We start from the raw sequence: 18,715 nt of genomic DNA on the forward strand, positions 1-18,715 counted from the left end.
GCTGACATCATTTATGATGTCATGAGGGTGGTGGCCATCAACACTGCAGGGCACAGCCTAGGCAGTCCCCAGAGTCTCTTTAGTGGTTCAAGAGAGTTTTCTAGCTAAAGATCAGTGCCGTATCTATCAGGCAGTGTGGATGGTGTCATCAAGAATGATATTTCCACTGTGCTTAATGGGTTTTTTTGTTTTGCTACTTTCTGTCTCTTGGCAGTTAGTTCTTTGAGGGTTTTGATGATCAAGGCAGAGGCAGAAGGTGCTGAAACCAGAAAAGACGGGCATTGGTGCTGTCTGTCACATACCGGCCCCAATAAGCAGACAGGGATTAAATCTTTATGGGTGCTTATTCAGATGGCTGGTGATTTGAGAAGACGGCTGGTTCATACCCTAACGGACCATCTTACATTTTCTTTCCAAGCCAGCCTTTTTATAACAAAGTACAGTGAGGGGATTTGAAATTCAGGAAAAATTAGATTAAAAAATTGCAATATTCTCACCCTGGACAGTTGGCTGTTCCTAGGGGCAGGTGGTCATCTGTCTCTCCCTGGAATACAATGGTCCAGCTGCCTCCACTTGTTCCCCAGGCAGTAATCTTTAGCAGTGCCCCAGGAGGTCGGCTGTCTCTCTTGGGGGCCAGGATGGGCCTTTTCTGTAGTTTCTGAAACAATAGCTTTAACACATGCATTACTTACCAGGCTTATAACTACTTACCTTAAACTAAAATTTCTCAACTCTTGAGTCACTTATCAGTATTACTTCATTTTGGGCTTTTCTGTTCTGAATGGTCATTTTCACTATAATCCTCAGACCCTTAGAGTTGTTGCTAGTGAAGTGGGGCTCTTTCACAGGATCACAAGCATTTCATGGACCCATGCAGGGGAAAGTGTGGTGTGGCAAGATTTATTTGGATGGAAATAGAAGGCTGCCTTGGGGTTCCTAATGTCCCATATCTTTCCATCCCACCATGGAAAAAGTTCAGTTGTGTCCTCACCAAGGCTAAAACAAAGGCCATTGTCCAGAGTTTTTGTTTCATTGTCCCAACATTAGCAGACTCAGTCCCTGTCCAGGTAGCTTAGTGCTATTCCTTGCTGTGATGCTGTACCCAGGCTCCCACCTGGAGCCTGCATTTGTAGTCCACACAGCTGCTAGACCTGCATGGTTACTATGGAGAGAATGCAGGAACAAACAGGGCAAGCACTTGTTCCCAAATGAGAGCGAGAAGGGCTTTGTTCCCTGGGATTATATTACTTTGGGCTTGGGAAGGACCAGGAGCTTCTTGAAAATAACTAGTCAACTTCCCAAGCTTTTGCAGGTTTGCGCTAGCCTGACTTCCAACTGTCCATTGTTTCCCTAGGCTAGACTGACCAGCCTCTATGGTTGCCATTTTGGCTCCTATTGCATATGTGCTTACCTCCCCTTGTTTTATCCCTTTCCCCAGTGATCCCCTGTGGTTTTGAGGGCAGTGTGTAAAGCTGTAACTTCTCGGTGGAGCAAACAGGCCCATGCTCCCCAGCTGACCCTGCTTGACAATGTCTGATTCCCTTTGCTTCCTTTCTTTATTAATAACTAGCTAACTACCTATGCTAATATAGTCACTGTTTGCTTTGGTGATGTGATCACCAATTTTTTTTTGGAGACAAACCCCAAGGGCTGATCTTGGGGTCCAGGATGGATGAGGCACCAAGCTGCCCACCAGTATACCTCAGGTACCTCAGGTACCTCAGGTATATGAACAACTTTGATCTAGTTGGGGTCGAACTTGGTGGCATAGTGGAAGCAGCTAGTGTCAGTTGAACTGGATTCAATATGAACAAAGCAAGTCCCACTTAAGCCTCTGCCAAGCCAAAAGCATCTTCCTTTTCTCATTAGTTTGGTTGCATGTGCCAAGAACCCAACTTGAACTAGCAGAGATAGAAAATGGAATCTACTGACTCATGGAGTCCAAGGAAAGACTGAAAACCTAAATCATGGAATGGGCAAGGATGGAGCAGAGTCTCAATGAATATCAAGAACTCAAATGCTGATAGGATCTCTCCCTCTGCTTTTTGCTTCTTATCTCTGGTTCTTCTTGTGGGTGGATTTATTTACTTTCACTACTAATGGCTTTTCTCTCTCAGGTGAGCAACATGGTCTATGGCAGCATCTGTTTTGTATCTTACAACTTTCTCAAAGAGAGGCTGGAGAAACACAGAGAGAAGGATGGTGGGGAAGGTGACTGATTGTATTACTAAATGCAAGATCAAAAAATTTTGGAGATCTACTGGGTTTGACCAGTCAACTGTGGCTGGGGGAGGGAGTGATATAATAGCAACTCAGTCCTGGGGCCTACCATTGAATATGAACAGGGGGCATGGTTCTACGAAAGAGGGAGTTTTGTGAGCTGGACAGCTATGGCAAGAGCTGTTAGTTACACCTCCAGCCTCTCCTTTTCTCCTCTCGGCCTGATTGAAAACTGATTGTAGTTCTTTGGATCTTATATATTTCTTTTTTTTTTAATAATTTTGTTTATTTACTTTTAGTGAGAGGGGAAGGGAGGGAGAAAGAAGGAGAAACACCAATGTGAGATACATCAATCAGTTGCTTCTCGCATGCCCTCCCTCCACTGGGGACCTGACCTGCAACCCAGGTATGTGCCCTGATGGGGAATCAAACCAGCTACCTTTTGGTTCACAGGCAGGTGCTGAATCCACTGAGCCACACCAGCCATTGCCAAGATATATTTATGAATATTTCAGATGTTTTCATTTTGCTGAACCTATTATATTTTGTCTTTGCTAAATAATTGACTTATAAAATGATACTGCTAGAAGTAAACAAAATTCAGTGGTTTTTTCCCCCCAGCTTATACAAGAACCACTTAAGGGGATATTCCAATAGGCCTGCAGGGTGTACAGGGACAAAGGTGGCTAGACTCTGAATTACCCACCTTGGTGCTAACTAAAAAATCACTGTTTTCCCCTATTTTACTTATCTGGCGTTCACACAAGTTGAATTTTGAGAAAAGATTCTGAGCCCCCTGCTACCCACACCCCTGCCAAAAAAAAAAAAAAAAAGAAGAAAAAATGGAACTGCTAGTTCAACCACCAGAGAATAACAGTCTGTTGCAAAAAGCATATGGTATTTCAGAAGTAACTCTAGTAAAATTTAAAATCAGGGCCTAGGTTTCCAGTATACGCATCTTTTAAGATAACATCTTTGTGGCACAAGTGGGTGGTGTGGCTGGTCCTCATGAGTGTCTGATTTGCCATTCAAATTGGTTTTTTCAGAGCCCGCAGTAGGCATTTATAGCAACAACAGGGTCTTGACCTGTCTCTTGGATACTGAGTACAGATATCTTCAGGTCAAAGAGAAGATGCAGTGACACTTGGTTTCGTGGTTGGCTCCCAGATTAGACTTAAAAGGAAGGGAGAAGAGCTAGTCCTTGTAACCCTTCATCTGTGGATAAGCATAGCCCCACTAGCTGTGAATCTCTGATCTCTTGGCTAGATGCCATGTAATAGGTCTCTGTCAGCATGCAGACATAGTAGTGACATGACATGACATTCTTCAATTAAAAATTTTTTGTCACTGATTTTCATTGAAGGCATGCTTATCATTTTTGTTTGTTTGTTTTTAAGTGATATGAATCTGGGCAGAGTAGTAAATATCCTCAGTATCTCAATATCTACCAGTCTCCTGGAATGACTCCAGGATCCATGATGAAGGTAGTGGAGAGACCTAGTTCCTTGGCCATCCCACTGCCATGATTGTCCCCCCCCCCTCTGTGCCACTACAACAATGCCATGTAGCAAGGCTACATTGGAACTTATTCTACAGAATTACCTACCCTAGAAATCTTGAACTCTGAAACTCTACTCTCTGCTTAAACTCCAGTTTCACACTCCTCCATTCCTATTCAACTTACGTTCAGTGGCATCAAGTTCTCCTCTCCTTGCTCTTTTCTGTCCTCTCAGTTTATCAGTTCTGCTTTAATTTCTTCTCCCTGGTGCAGATCCCAAAATGAGTCACTTCAGAGACACTCTCACCTTCATCCTCACTTTCCTGGTGATTGCTGCTTTTCCTCTGACCGATTTCAGTAGTTTCCTCCACTCACCATTCCGGCCTGCTAGAGGAAATCACGTAAACTTGCAGATTGATTCATGACAAGATTATGATTTCCAGCCCTACTGAGTCCTTGGTACTATTATTGTTCATTCCAGCCTCCCACAGGGTCCCTTTCTGGAAGCCTCCCTCATTCTCCCTGTTCCTATCACTCTCAACAGATAAACCCATCTACTTCATAATGAATAGAGGGGCATTTAGATTTGGGCTCCTTCAGCTTCCCCCTTTCCCACCTCCAAATCTCCCCACATACATACCCATTCCTGCCTCCCCACCATCTTCCTCTCCTCTGGAACCTTGCTGCATCATTCATACCCCGCCCCCTGCATCTGTTTCTCCTTCACTAACCCCTTCTCTCAGCCTGCACATGTCCTCTTATCCTCAACACCCTCATTCTCTGTTCCACCTTCATCTCCAGCTACCCTTCCTCCTCCCCTCACTGCTTCTGTTTTTATACTTCCTGACATCTTCTCAGTTCACTGCCATCTGCTTTAAACGCCACCACTCTACAGTATCTGTTCTCAGAAAGGTCACCAATGCCTGTTAATTATTAAATGCAATGGGATCCTTAGTCCTCAGCCAGACTTTTGAACAACATTTGACCTTACTGACTGCCCATCCTAAAATTCTCTCATCCCTGAGTTCCCATATGATATTTTCTCTTTCCCTCTGATTGCATGTTCTGAAATAATTTTTTGTTGCTCATTTCACTTCCTTGTTCTTTTAATGCCGATATATCCCATTCTCTGCCCTGCATATTCCCTTTTCTCTCATTGTATGCTTTCTTCAGGATTGTGGAAATACAGTCTTTGGAGTATGATGGAGGAGGTTCAAGTCCCATTTTCATCAGTTATCAGTGCTATGATCTCGAGCGAGGTTTCCCACATGGAAAATGGGGCTAACAATATCGCTTTTGATGGTTGGGTTTGAAGAGCAAAGGAGACAGGCACATACAGTGCCTCTTTCAATGGCTGATGAAAATTGCCACTTAGTACATTTTCATTCTTTTCTTTCCCTTTCCTGCCAAATAACTTCTTGTAGTTCACCTTTCTTGTACGTCCAGGATTTGGAGTCAGCACTGAGTTCGATTCTTGTTCTCACACTTACCAGCATTGTGACCCTGGGCTTGTTCTTGCTCAGAACCTTGGTGTCCATGTGTGTGAAATGGGAATGATAATTTGTCACAGTAATGTGCATGTGTGAAAAAATTATATATGAAAAGATACAGTAAAGTGGTTAGCACAGTCCCTGGCGAGTAGTAAGTGCTCAGTAGATGGTAGTTATTACCTCTCATTTGCGTCTGTGGCTATACTTACCACACATAGATCCTCTCAGACAAGCACCTCCCACCCTCACCCCTTGTGCACTACACCTGTATTTTGCCATCTGGCTGTGGAACATCTCTACCCTGATGTTCTACAAAGAGTTCAGACTCTTATTCACCACTGAACTCTTTGCTTTTTCCCAACACTAGATCTTCACATATCCTCCATTTCTGTTACACCATTGTCATCCAGCTAGTCATTCAGGTGTGGCTTTTTGGACCCTCTCTTACCAGTCACCTCTGATTTGTTTCTGGACTTTGTGATTTTGTGACTATACAGCTTCAGTTTAGGCTCTCATCCTCTCTCACTGGAACTGTTTCCTCATTTCCTGGTTTGTTCCTCCCAACCTGGATGCTCCTCTTTCCCATATTTGGTGCCATGTCCAGAGTGACCTTTCTAAGAGGCGGGTCTCACAGTTTCAGTCTCCAGTTTCAAAACTCCAGGCTTTCCTGCTGAAGGTCTTCAAGCCCTAAGTCTAAGTGCTGGTAGGCCTTGTGCTGCCTCTGTCTCCATCATCATTGCCTCCCCCCACACTAATTGATTAACTGGCTCTTCCTCCAAGATGCAATGTGCCTTCACAGCTCTTTTTTAAAATCACTTGTCCCTAGGATGCCCTTCTGCACCTGACAAACATCCTTAACAAACCAGCCAAATGTTTCCTTCCCTTTTGGCCCTTCCCTGACCCCCACGTCCTCACATCATGTTGCCCTTTCTGTGCATGAAAAGCAGTTTGAACATTTCTCCATTGCTGCAGTAATCACTGTGTGGCATAGTTATTAACGTACCTGTAAGCATGGGGATTTGGCACAGCTCCTGGAAGTGTTGGTTGATTTGAATAAATGAATGCATGAAATGACAGGGTCTGGAAGGATCTTGGGAGTTGGAATCTGACAGGTTGAAATTTGTAAGAAGTAAATGTGGATCAAGAAGATGAATCTTAAAAGATAGAAGGTGGAAAAATTGGTTTATCAGCAGAATGTGTTAAAAATTACAAGTTTTTGTTGCCAGCATTGTGTGAGTCAACAATGTGAGGTGGTAACCAAAAAAAAAAAAAAAGAAAGGGAAGAGAAAGGGGAAGAAGAGTGTGAAACTTGGGGAAGGAGGATGCTGAGTGTCTGATTTTACACTACAGAATTATGGTTGTTTCTAGGTATCATGATTTTAGAGGGACTTAGTCCAGAATAGCAATAATTTTTTAAAGCACTTTTAAAAGATTTGTAGGAAATATCAAGATAGGCAAACTACTGGCTAACACAATAAAGAAGAAAAAAGGGGAAAGCACAAAGGATAGAATATGTGGTATTAGAGAAGTAACCAATGAAACAAAAAACTTACTAGTCTTTGCAAGTCTATGCAAATATGTTTTAAAATGTTGATGAAATGAATAATTTCCTTGGGGAATTCTCATTATCAAAATTGCTAGAGACAGAAAATTTAAACAGACCAATTTTTGTAGAAGATACAAAGAAGCGTTTTAAGGAACTATTCCTCAAAAAAGATACCAGGCCCAGATTATTTCACAGGAGAATTCTGCCAAACCTCTGCATATCAGATAGTCCCAAAGCTCTAGAAATTATTTCAGAGTATAGAAAATGTAGAGAAAGTTTGTACTTCATATGAAGCAAAGATAATACTGATACTTAAATATCAGATAGTGGAAAAAGAAAACTACAGACTAATTTTGAATACCTATGAAGTGCCACATATATAGTACTAATATAGCAGTAATAAATATTTTATTAATGAACAGAATCTAACACCACATTAAAAATATAATTCACTATGATTAAGTGAGTTTAAGTCCAAGACTCATTATTAGAGGAGCAGGCTCATTATTAGGAAATCCATTAATAATTATATAGTATCATATTAATAGGTTTCAGGAAAAATAATCATAAGATTATCTTCATAATGATGACAAAACTTTCAATATTTAATATCCATTCCTCATAAAAACACTCAAGAAAATATGACTGGATGAATACTTTCTTAATAAAAAATATATATGCTTCTAAAATCAGTAACTTACATATAGTTTTAAAACCAGTAACTTATATGTAGTTTTAAAATCAGTAACTTACTAAATTGGGAAACACTTCAGGTATTTTTTCTAAGCCCAGAAACAAGGGAAGAAGGCCACTATCTCCACTCCAACAGAGGTATTGGCCAGTGCAGTGAAACTAGAGAAATTGATTAGAGGCTCAAGGCTTTATAACAAAGGGCAACTATTTATTTTTACAGTTGATGTGATAGTAATCCTGAAAACCACAGAAAATCATGGATAAAAGTTATACAATTAAAGATAAGGTAACAAGTTATAAAATGAACATAGTGAAGTCAGTTGCTTTCATATACATGAAAAGTAACCAATTAGATGTAATGGTAATAAATATCAGAGCAGACATAAACAAAATGCACTCTAAAAAAATACAAAAGATCAGTGAAACGAAGAGCTAGTTCTTTGAAAAGATAAACAATATTGATAAAGCTTTAACCAGACTCATCAAGAAAAAGACACAAATAAAATCAGAAATGAAAGAGTGGAAGTGACAACTGATAATCACAAATACAAAGGAGTATAGAAAATATAATGGTAGAGGAACCTCATTTGTAGTAACAAAGAAGATTGACTACGTAGCAATGAACTTAGCAAAAAAATGTGTAAGACCTACAGGAAGAAGATGTTAAAATACTCCTGAGAGACACATTTGAATAAATGGAATGACATCACCAGTTCTTGAGTAGGATGATTGAACATCATAAAGATGATAGTTCTTCCTAAATCAATTTATAAATATAATCCCAATAAAACTTCCAACAGGCTTTTTGAGGAAGTTAGATAAATAGACATGCAAGAATAGTCAAGAAAACACTAAAAATAATGAAAATTATTTTTGTCAGAACTGGAATGAAGAATCCTAAAATTTATATGAAACCACAAAAGACCCTGAATAGGCAAAACAGACTTCAGAAAGAACAACAAAATTGGAAGTATCACATTCCCTGATCTCAAACTATATTGCAAAGCTATAATAATTAAAACAGTATAATTCTGGTACAAAAACAGACACATAGATCAATGGAACAGAATAGAGAGACCATTAATAAATCCTCACTTGTATGTTCAGCTAATCTATGATAAAGGAAGTAAAAATATACATAGGAATAACAACAGGCTCTTCAACAAGTGGTATTGTGAAAACTGGACAGATACATGCAAAAAAAATGAAACTGGACTACTCTCTTACATCACACACAAAAATAAACTCAAAATGGGTTAAAGACTTAAATGTAAGGACTGAAAACATAGGAAGTAAACCATCTGACATTAGTCTGAATAATATCTTTGTGGACATGTATTCCTTGAGCAAGGGAAACAAAAGAAGAAATAAATGTGACTATATCAAACTAAAAAGCTTCTGTACAGCAAAGGAAACCATCAATGAAACAAAAAGGCAACCTACTGACTGGGAGAGTGTATTCACAAACTATATATCTGATAAAGAGTTGATAGTCAAAATATATAAGAAATTCATACAACCCAGTAACAAAACATAATTCAATCAAAAATGACAGAGGACATTTCTCCAAAGAAGACATACAGATAGCTAACGGACAGACAAAAAAAGATGCTCAACATTACTAATTATCAGGAAAATGCAAATCAAAACCACATGAGATACTACCTTATACCTGTCAGAATGGCTATTGTCAGAAAGTCAACATGCCCTGTGTGGCTTGGTTGGAGCTCTATCCTGTACACCAAAAAGTTGTGGGTGCTATTCCTGGTCAGGGCAAATGCCTAGGTTACGTGTTCAATTCCTGGTCAGGAGGTATATGTGAGGCAGCTAATTGGTGTTTCTCTCCTTTCCTTTCTCTAAAATCAATTAACATGTCATCAGGTAAGGATTTAAAAAAAAAATGTCAACAAAGAACATGTCAGCGAGGATGTGGAGGAAAGGGAACCTCTGTGCACTTGTTGGTGGGACTGCAAACTGGTACAGCCCCTATGGAAAACATTATGGAGAGTCCTCAAAAAAAAGCTAACAATAGATATATCATATTCAGAAATTCCACTCATGGGTATATATTCAAATAAAATGAGAACATTAATTCAAAAAGAGATATGCACTCCAATGTTCATTGCAGCATGATTTATAATAGCCATGATATAGAAGAAACCTAGGTGTACAGCCATAGATGAATGGATAAAGAAGATGTGAAACACACACACACAATGAAATATTGCACAGCAACAAAAGAGAATGAAATCTTTCCATTCACGACAACGTTGATGGATCTAGAGGGTATTTTGCTAAATGAAATAAGTCAGGTAGAAAAAGACCAATACCATATGGTTTAACTTACATGTGATATCTAAAATTAAAATGAACCAAACGAAACAAACACACTTGTTGCACATGGGTCACCGGCCAGCAGTGACCACGGAACGCTGTGGATGGCTCGACGATAAACACGCGAGAAAAAACACCACATGCACAGAGACAAACTAGTTTCTGTGGGGAAGTAGGGACAGAATGGCCACCCCCCCCTAGTGGGGAGCGCGCTGATTTACAGTCCATACCTGCTTTTATTGGGCTTATTTTGCATAATAATTCAGGTAAAGTACAGTACTCATTAGGGGAAGTAAGGAACTATAGAAAACAAAGAACTCTGCCAGTCTATTGAGTTGGGGGTCAAAGAACTGTAAGACTGAGGAACAAACTAACTTCCTCCTAAGACCCTTCTCATTCAACTGAGAGCATTCTAAACAAAGGAGGTTTCACAGTAATTTACATATTCTTTCTTAGGCCTGATCACCCAGGGAAATCCGCACTTCTCAGTACCGAGCTGTACCACCCTGTCATTGTTTTAGGCTTTAGGTGGAGCAAGGGAACTAAGGCAACTGAGAGATAAGGAGATTTTCTCCCAGACGCTGAGAACTCAGGCTATGTCAAAGCCGAGGAGCGAGGGTCCATCACCCCCTTTTGCTGCAGCCCCTCAAGTCCTTCTTTTGGGGGGCCTCCCAAAGTGATCATGCCTGTCTTAGGTCGTTCCCCCCGTGGGGAATCTTATCCGTCTTTGGCTAACCGACCAAGCTTTTTGGGGTTCAGTCATGAATAAAGCAGCAGAAGCAGCATTCCTGCCAGGAAGACAAGCTTTTGTCTCCTTGCTGGCTTACAGTTCCAAGGGCGTTCCCTTAGCCTTAGCTAGGTGGGGGTTTCAGCCTCTGATACCAGTCAGGGCGGTTACCAACACACACTCAGAAACAAACCAAAGGGGTGGTTACCAAAAGGGATGGTAAAAAGGGGAAGGGACATGTAGTCAGTAATGTAAGTTTACAGAGTGACAGATGATTACTAGAATCAGTGAGGTAATCATGTTGTAAGGTATAAAATGTCGAATCACTGTATTGTACTCCTGAAACTAATATAACTAATATAAGGTTGTATTACTTAGACTTACGGCCAAGATGGAGGTGTGGGTAGACACACTGTGCCTCCTCACACAAACAAAAGAAGGGCAACAATAAATTTAAAAACAAAAACACCAGAACTGAGAGAAAATTGAACTGTGTGGAAGTCTGACAACCAAGGAATTAAAGAAGAAACAGTCATACAGTCCGGTAGGAGGCAGAGAGATGGGCAGCGGTGTGAAAAGACTCAAAGCAAGGAAGCAACTGGTGAACCTGCAACGTAGCAGATTGTAGACTAGGTGGTCCCACGTTTGCATATAGATAAACTGGGAGGAGTAACTGGGGAGCAAGATAGACTGAGCAACCCAGGGTTCCAGTGTGGAGGAATAAAACCTCAAACCTCTGATTGAAAACACCTGTGGGGAAATGGAGCTCACATGGAGGGTTATCAACAGGGAAGGAGGAGAGGGGAGGAAAGGTACAAAGAATAAGTAGCATAGATGGTAGGTAGAAAATAGACAGGGGGAGGGCAAGAACAGTATGGGAAATGTAGAAGCTAAAGAACTTATGATACATGGACATGAACTAAAGGGGGGGAATGTGGGTTGGAGAGGGTGTGCAGTGTGGAGGGGAGTGAAGGGGGAAAATGGGACAACTGTAATAGCATAATCAATAAAATATATTTTTTAAAAAACAAGTACAAATTGGTAGGTACAAAATAGATGGGAATGTTAAGAACAGTATAAGAAATGGAGTAGCCAAAGAATTTATATGCATGACCAACAGACATGAACTAAGAGGGGGATTGCTGGAGTGAATGGAGATATTGGATGGGGGTGAAATTGGGAAAATTGGGACAACTGTGATAGCGTAATCAATAAAATTTATTTTGAAAAGAAAAAAGAAAATACCTGTGGGGGTTGAGGTGGCAGTGGGAGAAACTCCAGCCTCACAGGAGAGTTTGTTGGAGAGACCCACAGGGTCCTAGAACGTACACAAGCCCACCCATCCAGGAATCAGCACCAGAAGGGCCCAATTTGATTGTGGGTAGCGGGGGAAGTGACTGAAAACCAGCAGAGAGCAGAGCAAGTGGCATTGTTCCCTCTCGGACCCCTCCCCCACATACAATGCCACAATGAAGCAATGTGGGTTACCCCGCCATGGCGAACACCTAAGGCTCCTCCCCTTACTACATAACAGGTATGCAAGACAAAAAAAAAATGGCCCAAATGAAAGAATAGATCAAAGCTCCAGAAAAAAATACAACTAAGTGATGAGACAGCCAGCCTATCAGATGCAAAGTTCAAAACACTGGTAATTAGGATGCTTACAGAATTGGTTGAATATGGTCGCAAATTAGATGAAAAAATGAAGGCTATGGTAAGTGAAATAAAGGAAAGTGTACAAGGAACCAACAGTAAAGGGAAGGAAACAGGAACTCAAATCATCATTTGGACCAGAAGAAAGAAAGAAACATTCAACCAGAACAGAATGAAGAAACAAGAATTAGAAAAAATGAGGAGAGTTTTATTAACCTCCAGGACATCGTTAAACGTTCCACCATCTGAATCATAGGGGTTCCAACATTTGAACCAGAAGAAGAGGAAGAGCAAGAAACTGAAAACTTATTTGAACAAACAATGAAGGAGAATTTCCCCAGTCTGGCAAAGGAAATAGACTTCCAGGAAGCCCAGAAAGCTCAGAGAGTCCTAAAGAAGTTGGACCCAAGGAGGAACACACCAAGGCACATCATAATTACATAGCCAAGATTAAAGATAAGGAGAGAATCTTAAAAGCAGCAAGAGAAAAGGAGACAATTACCTACAAAGGAGTTTCCATAAGACTGTCAGCTGATTTCTCAAAGGAGACCTTGCAGGCAAGAAGGGGCTGCAAAGAAGTATTCCAAGTCATAAAAAGCAAGGACCTACATCCCAGGTTACTCTATCCAGCAAAGCTTTCATTTAAATGGAAGGGCAGATAAAGTGCTTCCCAGATAAGGTCAAGTTAAAGGACTTCGTCTTCACCAAGCCCTTATTATATCAAATGTAGGGATTTATCTAAAAAAAGAAGATAAAACATATGAATAGTAAAAAATGACAACAAACTCACAGTTATTAACAACAACCTAAAACAAAAACAAAAACCAACTAAGCAAACAGCCAGAACAGGAAGAGAATCTCAGAAATGGAGAGCACATGGAGGGTTATCAGTGGGGGAGTGGGTGGGGAGAGAGGGGGGAAAAGGTTCAGAGAATAAGTAGCATAAACGGTAGGTAGAAGATAGACAGGGGGAGGTTGAGAATAGTATAGGCAATGTAGAAGCCAGAGAACTTACATATATGACCCATGGACATGAACTAAAGGGGGGGGTGGAATGTGAGTAGGAGGGGGGTGTGGGGGTAGAGGGGAGTAGGGGAGTAAAGGGGGGGAATGGGACAACTGTAATAGCATAATCAACAATAATATATATATATTTTTAAAGAGTTTATTTATTTAGTTTTAGAGAGAGGGGACAGGAAGGAGAGAGAGAAGGAGAGAAATATCAATGTGTGGTTGCCTTTCACGTGCCCCCTGCTGGGGACCTGGCCTGCAACCCAGGCATATGCCCTGATTGGGAATCAAACCGTGACCCTTTGGTTTGCAGGCCTGCACTCAATCCACTGAGCTACACCAGCCAGGGCCAATAAAAAAATATATTTTTTTAAAAAATATATTTTATTGATTATGTTATTACAGTTGTCCCATTTTCCTTCTTCATTCCCCTCCACCCTGCCCACCCCCTCCCACCCACATTCCCCCCCTTTAGTTCATGTCCATGTGTCATAATTTCTTTGGCTTCTACATTTCCCACACTATTCCTGCCTTCCCCGTCTATTTTCTACCTATTGCCCATGCTACTTATTCTCTATATCTTTTCCCCCTCTCTCCTCCTCCCACTTCCCTCTTGCTAACCCTCCATGTGATCTCCATTTCTGTGGTTCTTCTCCTGTTGTATTTGTTTGCTTAGTTTGCTTTTGTTTTAGGTGTGGTTGTTACTGAGTTTGATGTCTTTTTTTACTATTCATATTTTTTATCTTCTTTTTCTTAGATAAGTCCCTTTAACATTTCATATAATAAGGGCTTGCTGATGATGAACTCCTTTAACTTGGTCTTATCTGAGAAGCACTTTATCTCCCCTTCCATTCTAAGTGAAAGCTTTGCTGGATAGAGCAATCTTGGATGTAGGTCCTTGCCTTTCATGACTTGGAATACTTCCTTGCAGCCCCTTCTTGCCTGCAAGGTCTCTTTTGAGAAATCAGCTGACAGTCTGATGGGAACTCCTTTGTAGGTAACTGTCCCCTTATCTCTTGCTGCTTCTAGAATTCTCTTCTTCATTTTTACCTTGGATAATGTAATTATGATGTGCCTTGGTGTTTTAGGTATGGTTCCTCCTTGGGTCCAACCTCTTTGGGACTCTCTGAGCTTCCTGGACTTTCTGGAAGTCTATTTCCCTTGCCAGATTGGGGAAGTTCTCCTTTATTATTTGTTCAAATAACTTTTCCATATGTTGTTTTTCCTTTTCCCCTTCTGGTACCCCTATAATTCGGATGTTGAAACGTTTAAAGATGTCCTGGAGGTCCCTAAGCCTCTCCTCATTTTTTTGAATTCTTGTTTCTTCATTCTTTTCTGTTGGTTGTTCCTTTCCTCTTTCTGGTCCCTTCCATTGATTTGAAACCCAGTTTTCTTTCCATCACTATTGGTTCCCTGTGCATTTTCCTTCATTTCTCTTATTGTAGTCTGCATTTGTTCATCTAATTTATAACCAAAGTCCACCAATTCTGTGAGCATCCTGATCTCCAGTGCTTTGAACTGTGCATCTGATAGGTTGGCTATTTCTCGGTTGCTTAAAAAAACTGGCTCTGGGGCTTTTAACCCTGTTTGAGCCATCATTTTTATTTTATTTTATTTTTTTCCTTTGGTCTGGTCGAGCCTGTTATGTATGAGGGGCGGAGCCTTAGATGTTCACCAGGGTGGGGCACCTCAGTCGCTGGGTTGTGACATTGTATGTGGGGGCAGGGTCTGAGAGGGAACAATGGCACCCACCCTGCTCTCTCTAGGGCTTCAGTCCCCTTTGCTGCTTCCCACAAGCAAATTGGGTCCTTCTGGTGCTGGCTCCCTGGGTGGGTGGGTGGGTTTTCCCAAGGAGCCTCCAGTGAGGCTGAGAGAATCTCTCGGCCTCAACTCCCACAGGTGTTTTCAGTCAGTGCCTTTAGGCTTTGTTTCCCGGAGCTGGGTCCCTGGGTTGCGCGGTCAATGTCGCTGCCCATTTTCGCTTAGTTTGTCTGTGTGCGAATGTGCGGCTGCGGACAGCCAGCTACCTTGCACGCCTTACTGGGTCTGCTCGTTGTCTCCCGCGCCCAGGGTCTGCCACTGGTCCGTCAGCTGCCCTTGCGCTTCTGGGGTCTGCGAACTGCTGTCTGCGCCCTGCGCACCTGCATCTGCCAGCCACTGATTTTTCCCACCGGAACCCTTCAACCCCTCTCTATAAGCCTCCGATTCCGCCCCTCCTTACCGGTCTGTATGTATGATAGTCAGGCTTCCGTTCGGTTCATTTCTCTGTTCTGGTTGTTTTTTGTTTGCAAATTCTTGTTGTCCTTAGTTTTGGTTGCTCGAGGAGGCACAATGCGAACACCTATGCCTCCATCTTGGCCAGAAGTCCAATAAAATATATATTTTTAAAAGGTTTTATTAAGTAAAAATATAAATTGAAAAAATAATATTTTAAAAATAAAAATATTTTTTCAGAGGGGAGGGACTAGCTGTATTAGACATTAAAATATACTATAATGCTTCTATAAATGAAACATTGTGGTAGTGTTGCATAAACAAATATACGAGTGAAGTAGAATACAAAACCCAGCTATAGATCCAAGAACTTAAGGAAATTTAGTATATGATAAAGGTAGCATCTCAAATCACTGGGGCAGAGAGGGACTTTTTAATAAATGGTGCTGGAACAGCTGGGTAGCTATTTGGAAAAAAGATAAATTGGATCCATATCTTACATCATACACAAAAATAAACTCAAATGGATCAGGGATCTATTGTAAAAATGTAAAAAATGGTTGGGCCTCAGTCCTCCCCTTGTGCCCATGGGAGCCTGTTTGCACTGACTGACCACTGTCCGAGAGTTCTTCACTCAAAGCTGGTCCAGACTGCCCACACCTCAGCTTTCTACCCTTTGAAAACATTAAGAATAATGTTCCTGCATCAGTTTTTACCAGAACCAGTCACCCTCATGCCTGGAACAGGGATGGTACCCAGATTACCCTTGGACCCAATAATCACGAAATCCACATCTGTAAGAAGAACAGGAGTCTGTGGGTAAAAGCTCATGAACTCAAGGAGCACAGTGGACACATCACAGGTATCGGCTGGGCTCCCAAGAGGGACTACATCATTACTTGTGAGGCGGACCTCAATGCCTATGTCTAGGGTCAGGACAGTGGTATCTGGAAGCTGACCCTACTAATCCTGAGAATTAACCATACAGACACTTGTCAAGTGGTTACCAGTAAAGAACAAATTTGTTGTAGGAAATGGAGCAGGATTCATTTCTGTTTGTTACTTTAAGTCTGAAAATGTCTGGTGGGTAAGCAAGCATGTTAAAAAGCTAGTTTGCTCCAAGGTCCTCAGCTTGGTTTGGCATCCCAATAATGTTTTGCTGGAGGCAGGATCATGTAATTTTAAATGCAGAGTGTTTTCTGCATACATTAAAGGAGTGGGTGAAAACTAGCAAGGGGTATCGAGATGCCTTTTGGTCAGTTGATGGCAGAGTTTGGTGGCAGTGGCACTGGTGGCTGGATGCATGGCATTAGCTTTTCCACCAGTGAGAGCTGCCTGACTTGGGCCAGCTATGACAGTACCGTGTCCCTTCCCAATGCCTCAGAAAGCATGCAGGTCTCAACTCTGAAAACAGAATTCCTGCCCCTCCCAAGTTAGGCAGTCCAAAACAGAGCATCCAGCACAACACGTTTACCGTGGAAGCTTCCACCACAGGGATAATAGGGCCACACCTAGGACCACAATAGAGCCTTGGAGCCTTAGAGCCACTGAGCCAGAGTTGCACTAGTGGCATCAAAGAAGCCATGACAATTTGGGATTTCCAGACCTTAGAGTCTTGTGTCCAGGACCTTCAGATAATGGGAAGCTGAGGGAGCCTCTGAAATCCAGCACGACAAACTGACAAATTGCCCCCACAACAGCTCTGCCATTTGACGGAGAGCCAGCCACAAAAACCAAGCCTCCTCCGCCCTGAAAAAACCAAACCACTGATACACATATCTCATAAATGTTGTGTGTCTGTGGTGGTGGTTGAATATCAGTAGTCAAAGTGTTGATTTTCTAAAAGCAGCAGTGATTGTGTTTCTTTTTTCTTTTCTGTTTTTGTTTTTGGTTTTCCTCTTTCCATTCTTGACCAAAGGTTCTCTTTCAGTAGTTTATTATGGAAAATTGTCACACTAACTTAAAAGAAAGGGTGGGGAGATACGTAAATTTCTTTAAAAATTAAATGAAAGTACTGAATGTATAAAAATTACTTTAGCCCTGGCTGGTGTGGCTCAGTGGATTGAATGCTGGCCTGTGAACCTAAAGGTCACTGGTTAAATTCCCAGACAGGGCACATGCCTGAGTTGGGGGCCAGGTCCCCAATTGGGGGTATGCGAGAGGCAACCAGTCAGTGTATTTCTTGCACATCGATGTTTCTCTCTATTTCAGCCTCCCTTCCACTCTCTCTAAAAAATAAATAAATAAAATGTAAAAATGTTTTTAAAAATACATGTAAAAAATGGAACCATAGAAGAACTAGAAAGAAAAAACAGGTGAAATCTTTTTTCTAACCAAACTTAAAATTCAGAGGCAATGAAATACAATATCACTAAATGTGATTATATAAAACTAAACCTTTTTTCATAGCCAAAAAACCCACTGCAAAAAAAGTCAAAAGACACCTGACAAACTGGTAAATATCTGGAACATATATCAGGTGGTGCAAAAGTAGGTCTGCAGTTGTGAGTACACAAAACAGAGTTTATTCTTATATTATTATTTACTAATTATTGTATTTTTTCCATACAAACAACTATAATGCTACTTTGGCCCCACCCTGTATAAAGGATTATTAAAAATGGAGGGACAAAGGACCAAAACTTTTGATGGAAAAATGGGAAAAGGACATGAACAGAATCCACATAGATATGAAGAAAGATATGATATTAAATTGTTCAAAATAGTACAAAAAGAGTTCAAACTCAAATAAACAATACTAAGACACAATTTCTCCCCTCTCACAGTGGCAAGAATTAAAAAATATGACAACATACTCTGTTGGCAAGTTAGTGGGAAAGCACACTCTAATGTATTGCTGATGGGAATGCAAATGAATACAGCTCTTGGCAGGGAATTTGGCAATATCTGATAATATTATATATTTAAAAAAATATTTATTTTTAGAGAGAGGGAAAGGAAGGGAGAAAGGGAGAGAAACATTGATGTGTGGTTGCCTCTTGCACACCCCTACTGGGGACCTGCCCCGCAACTCAGGCATGTGCCCTACACTGGGAGTTGAACCCGGTGACCCTTTGGTTCGCAGGTTGGCACTCAACCCACTGAGCCACACCAACCAGGGCTAATATTATATTCTTACTTGCCATTTGACCCAGCAATCCCACTTCTTGGAATCTACCCTGAAGTTTAGACCTCCATCAACATGAAAATACACATGCATATGGTTATTCATTGCAACATTATATATAATGTCAAAATATTGTAAGAAACATAAATGCCCTTGTATATGAGAGTGGTTGAATAAACTATGGTATACCTACTAGTGGAAT

General features: G+C 41.2%; 1 protein-coding gene and 1 pseudogene across 3 annotated transcripts in view; both read left to right on the top strand.

The window, feature by feature from the left end:
* Positions 1 to 18,715, top strand: part of DIXDC1 (DIX domain containing 1) — a 72,016-nt gene that overhangs the window by 5,827 nt on the left and 47,474 nt on the right. The window lies entirely within an intron of this gene.
* LOC123817385 lies at positions 16,012 to 16,823 on the top strand (annotated as a pseudogene).

Source organism: Phyllostomus hastatus, unplaced genomic scaffold (assembly GCF_019186645.2).
Source record: "Phyllostomus hastatus isolate PE091 unplaced genomic scaffold, TTU_PhHast_1.1 phas_contig_113, whole genome shotgun sequence".
NCBI lineage: Eukaryota > Metazoa > Chordata > Mammalia > Chiroptera > Phyllostomidae > Phyllostomus > Phyllostomus hastatus.